This window comes from Pleurodeles waltl, chromosome 1_2 (genome assembly GCF_031143425.1).
Source record: "Pleurodeles waltl isolate 20211129_DDA chromosome 1_2, aPleWal1.hap1.20221129, whole genome shotgun sequence".
Taxonomy (NCBI): domain Eukaryota; kingdom Metazoa; phylum Chordata; class Amphibia; order Caudata; family Salamandridae; genus Pleurodeles; species Pleurodeles waltl.
Window position 1 is genome coordinate 1,124,941,203 of NC_090437.1, and position 12,902 is coordinate 1,124,954,104.

Sequence of the window (12,902 nt, forward strand, 5' to 3'; positions counted from 1 at the left end):
TGCAAATTTTGTGTTTTTTCATGATGAACTTATTAGAGACCAAATAATAAAGCTGTGAATAATGAACATATTCAGGAAAGGTTGTGGGTATATGGCGAATCTCCACTTAATAACGTGATATATTTTATAGAAAAGGTGGTGATCTCTAATAAGTGTGCTAAAGCAGCTGAAGCCAACTTAAAGATGAACAAAAAGATAGGGTCTGTAGAGTAATACAGAGAAGGAAAAAAGCAAAAAGAGTATCTCTGAGTTTCAGGAGAAAAGATGTTCTAGGTGTGGCACCAAGGACCACTTAGTATATAGTAAACAAACATGTCCTGCATGTAATAAAAAATGTGTTAAATGTGGTATTAAAGGATATTTTGCTAAGGCCTGTAAGAAGGGAAAACCTAGTAAACATGTTGAAATTCTTAAGGGTCAATCAGAATAAGATTCAGAATCAGAAGTGCTGGGAGAAGAGAGCAAAATTAGAAAAAAAATGATTGTGCTTTAGGCGTTAGAGAAACACTGGATGGCATCAGTGTGAACCTTTTCACTAGGGAATATAAAATTTCCCCCTATGCTATAGTTGACAAAAGTGTGTGGGAAGAAAAAATTGTAGGAGTACTAGGCCAATTTTTGATGCCCTCAGATGTGTCTCTGAAAGGTTTCACTGAAGAACCTATTCCCAAGGTAGGATACAGGAAACTAAGTTTTGAATTCAAAGGAAGGAAATCCATGGGTAAACTCTATGTGGCGGAAGAAGGTTGAACTGTGTTAGGGTGGATCAATCAGAGGGCAATGGATATTGTTCTTGACCCCAACTGTCAAGAACAGGTGCTGGACATGGGAAATATTGAACAAAATGGCTTAATGTTCAAAAATGCGTTACCAGAAGTTTTTTCAGGAGCAATTGGTACTTTTGTTGGGTATTCCCATAAAATTATTAAAGGGAAATGCAGTTCCAAAGGTGCATAATACAAGAGACATATCTTAGATACTAAGAGAGTTTAATCAGGAAACTGAGAACTTTCTAAAATGACTGATCATTGAGCAAGTGGATGCTTCAGAGTGGATTGCATCATTAGTTGTTTGCTGGACGAGGTAATGGAAAAGCTGCTTGTGCATTGATCTGAGAGATCTAAGCAGCAACATTGTGGTGGAGAAGTTTCAACTACCAAGATCAAAGAAATGTTGGCCTTGACCAAAGGCAGAAAATTGTTTGCATCCATTGACCTGTCATCGGTATACCACCAGGCCAAACTTCATAAGGGTAGCAAGAGTTTAACCAAATTCTATATAACATCAGCCAGGGTGTGCAATTTACGACTGGGTTTTAATATTAAGTCAGGCACAAGCAGATGTGTGTGTTAAACCTGGTAATATGTGAACAGACTGGGAAGGGACTTAAACTTCTTCCAACTAAATCCAAGCTAATGCAAAATAACATTACATCTTCAATCCTACCTTCTCACAGTACTCACTGCACTTGGTGGTCACACCATTCCCCAGGCACCACCTTTTTAATCACCAAAAACCTACTACTCTGACTCATGTTATCTCATCTTCCTTCAGACTCCACTTCTCACCCAGAGTTAAAAGGGGTGACGAAGACTACACAACATCCTGGTTTCTATGTTTCCCATAAATAGCACTATGATATCTAGGTGGGCCATGACCCTCTTAGCTTCCAGATGTGTCCTGGTGGCAGGGCTCCCATTGGAGAGCCACAGCTGCTGCATACAAGAGTATAAGTACACGTATGTCTTGCTTTGAGAATATACTGTTATAGCAATAATGGTGCCTCAATATATGTTGTATTTCTGGAGTCAGGTGTGTGCATATATTTCTTGAAGTATGGTGAAACTTCCACTGTCACCAGTGATGGCTTACATTAGAATACTTACTATCCCCACAAAGAAACCGCATTTGGCTCTGAATGAGTGATAATAATTGTTCTGTACTAAGGATTCACCTGGGGAGCATTAGAAGTGATGCCTTGGTACCTATCGGCTATGTTTAATGAGAACGGTTGCTAACTTCTAGAGCACCGACTATAACTACCCAATTCTATTTCCTTTACATGCTGAGGTTATTTTTTATATAAAGAAGGGAGTATAACCAACCTTCACTGTATCCTTAGATGTAGTAGGAATACTGTCTCTGAACTTCTCTGATTAACACATGACTATTGGTCCACTGTCTAATATATGTCTGTATTATATAGACTATATTTTTATTTTAGGTCATACATGCAATCTTTTATCTTCGACAGTGTCCCCAGCAGTTGAGGCCACTGGGACTGTACTCCTACGTTAGGGTATACGGGAACATAGTGAAAGTGCGATTGATCATGTTTTCTCACCTTTGCAGTGTGCGTGCAGTGTACTCATGTTTGCGTCATTGATTTGTTTTTACTGTGCAAGTACCCATGAATATAGCACTGAATTTGGTTAACTGGGTTTCATGTCTTAAATTGTTATTCCAATAGGTGGCAACAGTACTACGTATTTTGCTTTTTGCACACAGACACACATGGTACATACAGTAGGCATCTGATCCAGTCTAATGAAGGCTGCAGACCCGCTGTGACCTAATGTATGACATGTTGGCATGCGATAAGCTGATGAAGACACAATTTAATCTGATTTTTGATTATTTTAATGCTACCCTGTATATCTTTGAATAAAGGAGGACCTCATCTTCATTATTCTAGTTATCCTTCCTCATCTCAGTACTAACAACCCACCCACTCTCCTCTAATAGTTACTTGATTTCTTCTACTTCGCAATGACAGAATGTTGCATGGCCTCCCTTGGTGGAGGTACTTTGCCACATAGCACATGGGGGTGGGAGAGGTGTGACCATCATGTTTAGCAAGTACCGGAGTAAGGAAGGATGATCAGAGAAAGATGACCAGTAAGAAATCGTCACATTCCCAGATTTGCCTCTAAATCTTCCTTAGATCTTCACAGAGTTTAGCTTAAATAATACAAAAAAACACAAACTTCATTTTTCGAAGCTTAACAACCGAGAGTGGCAGAGGTGAGAGAAAGATTCCAGGCTGTTTCCTGACTTTTGAAAGGCCTGAACACCTCTTCTAGTTTACCTGTGCTTAATACAACCCAGGGTCTTCCTGGTGGGATGCCTTTAACTGCTGATGTCCATTAAAGACTGTGAAAACACCCCAGAACATCGGCACCAGCCTTGTTGTGTAGGGGTGAAGTGTAATATACAGTCAGAAATCGTATGATGTCATGTACACATGCATGTGCATGTTAAGAATTTCCTTGTATTATCTTTCGTGTTTGTAATTGTTTGAATATGTGTTGTGAGTTGCGGTGTTTAACTCACTGTGCGTTCCGATCGTGAAATGAAAGTTTTCGGAAGGCACAGGAAGAGGTCATTACGCTGTGGGCTCCTGTTTTCATTAAGAATAAACTTTAATTCAAAGTTTAACCTCACTCTGCTTCGGAACAGTTTGTCATTTACCTTGTACTTTTCATCTGGTGACGAGCAAGGTACTTGGTATTGCTCAAGAGCCCACTAGCCCTTCTTTCCTAGACGGTGTTGGTTTACCTCATTTGCTTCAAGGACTTTGTCCACCGTTGTTGAAGCCGGTGATTCCATTGATTTGTTGCAGACTCAAGTGAGGTGATCTTCAATATATTTGTCCGGATTAGGAGGGTTTACACCTCACTCGTATTGTTCTTACATAAGCATCGTCGTGAGGCAAGTTTGGCGGCCATATTGGATGAGGGAGAGTTCATTTGATGAAGTGGGTTAGACTGATTCATAACGTGAAGAAATCGGCAAATTTTAGTCTGTTCCGCTTTTAAGTGTCTTTCTTTTTGACGTTTATGTTTATGGCCATTTTGCTTTGGATCCAGTAGTAAGAAGAAGTCTCAATTTGCATTTATTCGAAATAAAAAATTGTACTCCTAAAAGAAAACTTGCAGTATTGTTTGGTTATCTTGGCACTGAAGGTCAACAATTTTTTGATAACCTACCTGTTGTGACACCCACATCAGGTGATGGAGGTAATTGGTCTGTGTATACAATAAAAATTATGGATGAGCCAAACGTGATGCTGAAGCATTTCAATTTCATGAAAAGGAAAAAAGAAGTGGACGAGACTGTGGAGGAGTACATTTCAGCTCTGAGAAATTTGGCTGTGAATTGTAATTTTGGTCCAGCGCTAGATACCTACATCAGAGATCAATTTGTGTACAGGTGTTTCTCTAAGAAAATACAAGAGAGGATTTTAAGTTGCAGGGATCCTCTTTCTGAAGTAATTGATATGGTGAAAAGCATTGAGAGAGCAATGGTGTCATCGAAAGTTATTTCTTCTGTGTCTTCTAGTAACTGTGTGGTTAATTCTATCCAAGGCACTTCCACTCAAAAATAATGTTATCAAACCTGTATATGAAAAAACAAATTTAATATGTTTCCGATGTGGTTCTACTTTGCATGTAGGCAACAGTCCTAAATGTCCAGCTTTAGGAAAAAATGTATTAAGTGTCACAAAATAGGTCATTTCCAATCTGTGTGTTGAGGTAAGAGTGCACTTCAAGTTAGTAGTGTTCAGATGCATGATGATATTGTCACTCTGTAGAATGATTTAGATAAGATGGTCTTAATCGTTGACTCTGCTGTTTCTATTCAACCAGGTTTCGAGTATAAAGGTCCTTTTTGTGAAGTTATCATTGCTTATTGCTACACATTGAGTATGATGGCTGATTGTGGTGCACCGATCTCTATTATCTCAGATCAGCTTTATTACGCCCAATGGTCTGATAAGTTTCACTTGCATAAAAAAGGCATATGGGGACAATGATATTTATATGTTAGGATTTTTCATTGAAACCTTGTCATGTTTGGGTAGACAAATTACTTCTAAAATCTATGTTGCTGTCAAAGGCTAAAATATTTTGGGCTGGCAAGACTTAGATGGGTTTGAAACTTGTTCCCGGTTCCGAGAAACCTGTACAAGTCAATGACACTCAGATTTCTTACATTGGTGATACTGTTGATGATTGTGCTTTTAAAACACTGCTAGGTGATTTTCAATATGTTTTTAACTCTAAAATTGGAAAAAATAGACAAGTTTGAGCATGTGATAAGATTGAAGCAGAATGTTATTCCTGTAGCTCATACGGTCTGAGCTATTCCGATAAGTGAGAGAGGACGTAAAAAAATGTGGATGATTTGACCCATGAAGGTGTAATTACTACCACTGATGCTTCTGAGTGGGTCAGTCCTATTGTTCTTGTGCGCAAAAAGGGTGGCGATATTCGTTTGTGTGCTGATCTGAGATCTCTTAACAAGAATATCTTGGTTGATTGTCACCCTTTACCACAGATTCAAGTCCTTCTTACAAATATTGGTACTGCAAAATGTTTTAGTTTATTGGATCTTAAATCTGCATATCACCAAATACGTTTAGCACCAGAGTCAACTGATCTCACTACTTTTGTGACTCTATTTGGAGCATATACGTTTTTGAGATTGTCTTTTGGGTTGGCTTCTGCTGCCAGTGCCTTTCAAAAAAATTATGGATCACATATTGAAAGGAATTGAGGGAGTGCAGGCTTACCAAGATGATGTACTCATGTTTTCAAACTCTGTTGCTGAACATCTTGTCATTCTAAGAAACCTTTTGAATTTGTTCAAAAAAGTTGGTATCACTTTAGGACTTAAAAATTGTACATTTCTAACTAATGAGTTGGATTATCTAGGTCATTCCATTTCTTCAGAAGGCACTAAACCTAAGCTATCACTCAAGCCATTACTGATGTTGACCCTCCAAAAGATAAAGATACACTTAGGTCGTTTCTGGGCATGACAGAATATTATTCACAAATTGTTCCAGGTTATGCTCAAGAAGTAAAACCTCTACGGCCTTTGCTTAAAAAGGGCATATCTTTTGTTTGGGACAGTTCTTGCGATGAAGCTTTCAATGATATCAAACAACTGATTATAAAGTCACCAGTTTTATCATACTATATTTCAGGTCATAATTGTACCATCATGGTTGATGCTAGTCAAAAAGGGTTGGGTTCTGTCCTTTGTCAGTGGGTGTCAGGGCAGGAACGTACTATTGGATTTGCTTCCAGGAGTTTGAAGCTGGCAGAATCTCACTATAGTACAATCGAAAAAAGAGAAGCTCTTGCGTGTTCGTGGGCTGTTGAAAAGTTCAAAACTTTTATATGGGGTACTCTATTTGAAATTTTTACAGACCATAAACCGTTACTACATTTGTTGAATGGAAATAGAACAGGTAAAGCGTCTTCCAGATTGGTTAGGTTACCTTCTCGGATACAAGAGTTCAGTTTTGAAATTAAGTTAATTTCTGGGGGTCAAACTGTCAGGGTCGACTGCCTGTCCAGAATGCCACTACAAAGTGTTGGTCTAGATGATGAAAATGATGAAACAGAAGCTGTTGTGGCAATCATTGAGGATGTTTTGGACTCTGTGAGTAGTATTTAATATAAAGATTAGATGGATGCATCTCAAATGGATGCAGTTTTGCAGAAAGCAATAAGTTATGTAAGAGAATGGTGGCCAAAAGAACGCTCTTTGCCTGACTCTTTAAAACCCTTTGCCCAAATTTCAGCTGAACTTTCGTTAGTAGAAGGAGTTTTGATGCATGCAGAGCTTTGTATTCCACCTGCATCTTTACGCAGTAGCCTAATTGAGTCTGCTCATCAAGGGCACCTAGGTATTGGAGGTACTTCTAGAATCTTAAAAGAATATTTTTGGTGACCTTCAATGGATAAGATTGTGTCTCAATGGATTGACAAATGTGAAACTTGCTTGTTATCTAATAAACACTGGAAAACTTCATAGACACTGTTACATTGTGTTCCGGTCCCTTTTGAGTCTAGGAACAAAATTGCATTGGCTATTGCAAGTCCTTTTGATTTGTTACCCCATGAACAAAGATTTCTTATGGTAATGGTTGACTACTCTTCTAAATGGGTTTATTTTGAGTTCACATATACGCCCAACACGGCCTCTGTGATAAAGTTTTTACAAAGGATTTTTAATATTGGAAGGGCACCAAAAGAATTGGTTACTGATAATGGTTCACATTTCACCTCAACTCAAATGAAAAACTTTTTAGATTCACAAAACATTAAACATCTCAGGTTTGCATTGTATACCCCTTCTTCAAATGGTTTGGTAGAAAGAATGAACAGATTTTTGAAGGAGGGGATACAAACTGCGCTTGCTATTAGTACTTCGGTGGAACATTTTCTAAATAAAAAGGTTTGGTCTTATTTGATCACCCCGCATTCCACTACAGGGGTTTCTCCGTTTAGGCTGTTTCAGAAAGGGATCCTAGGACTGTAGTCTGTCCTGATTGGATTAAAAACTTAGCAGGGCAACCAAAATATTATTCCTGTTTAGATTCAAATAGAATGAGAATTAATGCAAAAACCAAACAAAATTTGCAGAAAAGTCATTTTGATGCCACGCATCATGTAAAAGAACAGAGTTTTACAGTGGGTGATTGGGTTTTAATCAAAAGTCCTGTTAGAGTTAAAAAGGGATCTTCTATTTAATCTTCACCAGTTTGCATATTGAAGGTATCTAAAGGGTTCTTATTATTGGATAAAAAGTGGTGGTGGAGTAGAAGATGTGTAGTTAAACTGTTTTATGAACAGGCAAGAAAGATTTTGGATAACAAAAACATCCAGGAAGATGGTTTACATACATCTCAGCAAAGTGTTGATGTACTCAATGGTTCAGAAGCTTTTCATTCATTATAGCATGGTGAAGAAATGTTATACTCAGGTCCTAGTATTATCTGAAATGACAGTTTTCGGAAGGCACAGGAAGAAGTCATTACGCTGTGGGCTCCTATTTTCATTAAGAATAAACTTTAATTTAAAGTTTAACCTCACTCTGCTTCGGAACAGTTTGACATTTACCTTGTACTTTTCAAGGGGGGATAGGCCCCTGTGCTGACCACTAGGGTTACGGCGCATGAAGAACTGAGATGACACACTTTTCTTTGTAAGTCTGACTTCCTGGTAGGAAGTTGGACGTATTTATTACCTATCTCCTGATGTCATGGTCAGGCCCAAATGATTGCACTGGGGCAGGGATCACTTATCGGAACCCCCTAGGGTGTGAAAGATGGTGGGAGATGCCAACTGCGTGATAACATACCAAGCTTCGGGAAGCATTTTTTTTTTGTTTTGTATTTTTTTGATGGAGGGAGTTTAGGGCTGGGGTGGGGGCAAAAGTGCCTCTTAGGTGCTTCTCAGCAGGAGGCCATGCCCCATTCTAAGGCTCCACCCCCTCCTTACAATGACGTTTTTGGTGAAGTTGGCAGTTGTCAGCCAGTGCTTAATTTGTAAATAAAAAGGTGCTGATGCTCAAAGCCCTTTTCTTAAACACTCGGCTACTGCAATTAAATGTGGGAACACGGAATACTGAGGCAGTGTAATCCTGAAGCCATCTTGGGCCTCTTGAATCAATTTAAAGCCACTCACTGTCCCCTCAGCTCACTTTTGCAGCTTTCCGCCCTCGCCCATTGTGACGCTTTTTCATTTTCCTCTTCCATCTTTCCCATATGTGCAGTAAATGCTTGGGGCAGAAGAATAAGCGCCGGCCCTCAAAAATAAGTGCCGGTGCTCAGCACCGGAAAAAACAAGCGCAAATTAAGCACTGTCGTCAGCTCTGTGGCTTGTTTAAAAATTCGTTAAATTATAGCTGCGATTCACTGTCAAAAACGCATGAATGGAAAGAACTTTCCTTCCCTGCATTAATAAAAAAAAAATCACGACGACTTTTCTAGCGTGGTCAGGCGTGGTTCGCCCTACTCGTACTCTGTGTGTGGGATTGAAGGTATTTGCACTGGATGGGGCATGTTAAACCTTACACGCAGCAGCCGCCTTTCACCAACCGGCTCGAACCCCACCCAGCAGACGAACCGTGAGTCACTCGATGGGAACGCTGTCACCTTTCGAGCAGGTATTATTCCACAAGGCAGGCAAGGGAGAAGGGAGACCCGTTAACAGGCTGTGCACTTTGTTCCACATTTAACCTATTTGGCCAGGCTCCAGGGGGCGGCGGCCCTACCCGGTGACGCAGGTCGCTCACATTCCTCCTACACATGGAGGCTCCAGACTGTGCGGGGGATGCTCGAAGAAATGACTCACCTCCATCCAGCACTTCGCGAGTTCCTCGTTCACTTACACCTAGGACCCCGCCCTGCGCGTCTGTCTGTACTACAGGCTGAAGGAGGGAACGCCTGACATCGCCTCACCTAGCACTAACCAGTCAGCGGCCGAACAAACGGAAGCTTCTCGGCCCCTCGCGGCGTATTCTGTACCTCTTTTATGGGAACACGGAGCGGAGGAGGAGGATGTTCCTCTCCCGCGTGTCAGTTCCACGCGTTAGTCACAACAGCCCCACTGGAACAATATGTGTCAATTTAAGGGAATTGATGAGTTGGCTTTCAAGTAGGGTGACCAGATCTTGCGACCCAAAACTGGAGCATTTCACAAAAATAGAGGAAGGACTGCTATTTCGCATCAACGAAATGACTAAGCATGACAGCCTCCCCTCATCACCATAAAAACACATCAGCGGCACTAAGGAAACAAAATGTAATTTTTAAAACCAACATCTTACCTGTTATTTTAAATTGCTTACTTGTAGCACCTGCTTACGAGCTTTGCTTTGGAACACCTAAAAAAGTGCCCCCACTGTTCTCAGTTGACCATCCTTACATGATATAAATTGAGCAAATTATTCCAGGACAGCTGTTGAACAAATCGGGACCGTCCCGACAATTCCGGGATGCCTAGCCACCTTACTTTAAAGTAGCTGAAGACGTGAGTATTCATCTAGCAGTACTTTTCCGCGCGAGGCATTAGATTTGTAGTGATGTGGTTGATCTTCATTAACATGTCTTTATGGAGAGTATTCGTGCTTGTTTGCAAATAAAATATATTTGGAAAATGGGAGAAGGGTAAAATTAAAAAGACAACAGCTGGCCAATATGTTAGTAGCCAGGATCGGCCTGGAACAGAAAATAGGCCTGGGATGCGAAAATAAAAATGCCCCCTGTTAGCTAATCAGGTGGCCACAAAAAGTGGCCCACGTATGCAAATCTGGTGAGGTCTGAGCTTGTAAAGACAAGCTTTATAGGTATTTTGCAAGCATTTGTGCTTGCTATGGACAATGTTTGTGCTAACATCAGAGAAATCAGCAGTAAAAATTGGTCCAATAGACCATAAAACAGGCCCCAAAAAAGACAAAAATCAGACCATGCACCGATCCTTCAAACCAGCCTTTTTGGAAGTATCAGATTGTCCAAAAGGCTAGTCCAACCCTGTTTGTAGTATGGTTATATCGGGCGGGATGGCGCACAAAAGACCAGGACTCAGAGAGAAAAAGGTTGCTTTATGAGGACAGGAATGAAGCTAGCTTCCTGTATATTACAATAATACCCAGTCACAACCTTCGAATACAAGTGTTCACCCACATGTAATTTTCCTTCCCTTGTGAAAATGAACCAATCAACAACCATTTCATCCGATTCAACTATGCACGCTCACAGGCCAATGTCCTTACAAACATCAACCTGTCATCTTCATGCACCACTCTGTTCTTTGTTAACCAGTCTCATGCTCCCTTTCATATTTCATAGTCTGTACTATCCCCTTCCTTTCTTGCAACACCCTTCTACCCTGTGACCCCCCAGCTGCTTAGTGTCTTTTCCTGCCACCAAGGAAAACCCTGGATAGGTGTTTTCTTTTCACTTCCAAAAAATCAGCACACGAGGCTGCATGCCCCAGTAAAAAAAAGTTGCTGCTTTATCAACCTCCAGAATTCCACCTTACTTTCAATAACGGAACTTAATTTTTTCATTGAAAAAGTCTGCTGTCACAAGAACAGCTTCATCCCCCTTTTTCTCAAAGTCAATAAACGTGAACAGCATAAAAGAGCCATTAGCATCTTAGCTAGGAATTCCTTTACAACTAATATGTAATACTGTTTGTTCAAGGGGAAATCATCTTGTGCAATCTCACTCCGTGGAAGGACGCTAATTCTCTTGTCCACAGATAAACGCCCTATTTCTCTGTTAACCTTTCACCCAGCTTTCTCTTTTTGTTTATATTTAATTGTTCCACGTCATACTAACTCTGTCTGTGTTCCAGACAACATTCTGCAATAGGACTGTACATCGACCTTCATAACCTTCAGCAAAGTTAAGTCATACAAATGTACTAAATCTTCTCCACCAGCAGTAGCGTAACAAAGGCCCCGGCAGCCCCTGGGTGGGGGCGGGGGTGGAGGTTGGGGGGAGGGGTTTTCGCCGTGCCCCAGGGGCCCCCTCAGCGCAGTACACTGTGCACAGGCGTCAGGCCCCTGATTGGGTCCAGGTGGGAGTGGGTCTCCTCCGGTATTTTGCAGAGGGCACCTCTCAAGTTTCGTTATGCCACTGTCCACGAGGTGGATCCAGGCATAGTGTATGGTATTTTAATTCAGCCAACCACGGCGATTATTGCTCCTGTTTCATGGCAATCTTACCCCACCACTCCGCCCTTAGACCTAAGCCTTCCCCAAATCTGTTCTTTTCTCCCGTTGTGACACCCATCGAGCGAGGAAATGTCTAATTAGCCAAACCATTATCACAGTTGCCCTCAGGCATATTACACACCTTAAAATAAAGAAACACAAAGAAATATTAACTCCCATTCAGCATCTGTCTTCCCTCCATTAGTATGTACCACCCACGATAACTAGATAATCACCTTCCAAACACTTAATCCTCTCTACAGGGAGTGCAGAATTATTAGGCAAATGAGTATTTTGACCACATCATCCTCTTTATGCATGTTGTCTTACTCCAAGCTGTATAGGCTCGAAAGCCTACTACCAATTAAGCATATTAGGTGATGTGCATCTCTGTAATGAGAAGGGGTGTGGTCTAATGACATCAACACCCTATATCAGGTGTGCATAATTATTAGGCAACTTCCTTTCCTTTGGCAAAATGGGTCAAAAGAAGGACTTGACAGGCTCAGAAAAGTCAAAAATAGTGAGATATCTTGCAGAGGGATGCAGCACTCTTAAAATTGCAAAGCTTCTGAAGCGTGATCATCGAACAATCAAGCGTTTCATTCAAAATAGTCAACAGGGTCGCAAGAAGCATGTGGAAAAACCAAGGCGCAAAATAACTGCCCATGAACTGAGAAAAGTCAAGCGTGCAGCTGCCACGATGCCACTTGCCACCAGTTTGGCCATATTTCAGAGCTGCAACATCACTGGAGTGCCCAAAAGCACAAGGTGTGCAATACTCAGAGACATGGCCAAGGTAAGAAAGGCTGAAAGACGACCACCACTGAACAAGACACACAAGCTGAAACGTCAAGACTGTGCCAAGAAATATCTCAAGACTGATTTTTCTAAGGTTTTATGGACTGATGAAATGAGAGTGAGTCTTGATGGGCCAGATGGATGGGCCCGTGGCTGGATTGGTAAAGGGCAGAGAGCTCCAGTCCGACTCAGACGCCAGCAAGGTGGAGGTGGAGTACTGGTTTGGGCTGGTATCATCAAAGATGAGCTTGTGGGGCCTTTTCGGGTTGAGGATGGAGTCAAGCTCAACTCCCAGTCCTACTGCCAGTTCCTGGAAGACACCTTCTTCAAGCAGTGGTACAGGAAGAAGTCTGCATCCTTCAAGAAAAACATGATTTTCATGCAGGACAATGCTCTATCACACGCGTCCAAGTACTCCACAGCGTGGCTGGCAAGAAAGGGTATAAAAGAAGGAAATCTAATGACCTGGCCTCCTTGTTCACCTGATCTGAACCCCATTGGGAACCTGTGGTCCATCATCAAATGTGAGATTTACAAGGAGGGAAAACAGTACACCTCTCTGAACAGTGTCTGGGAGGCTG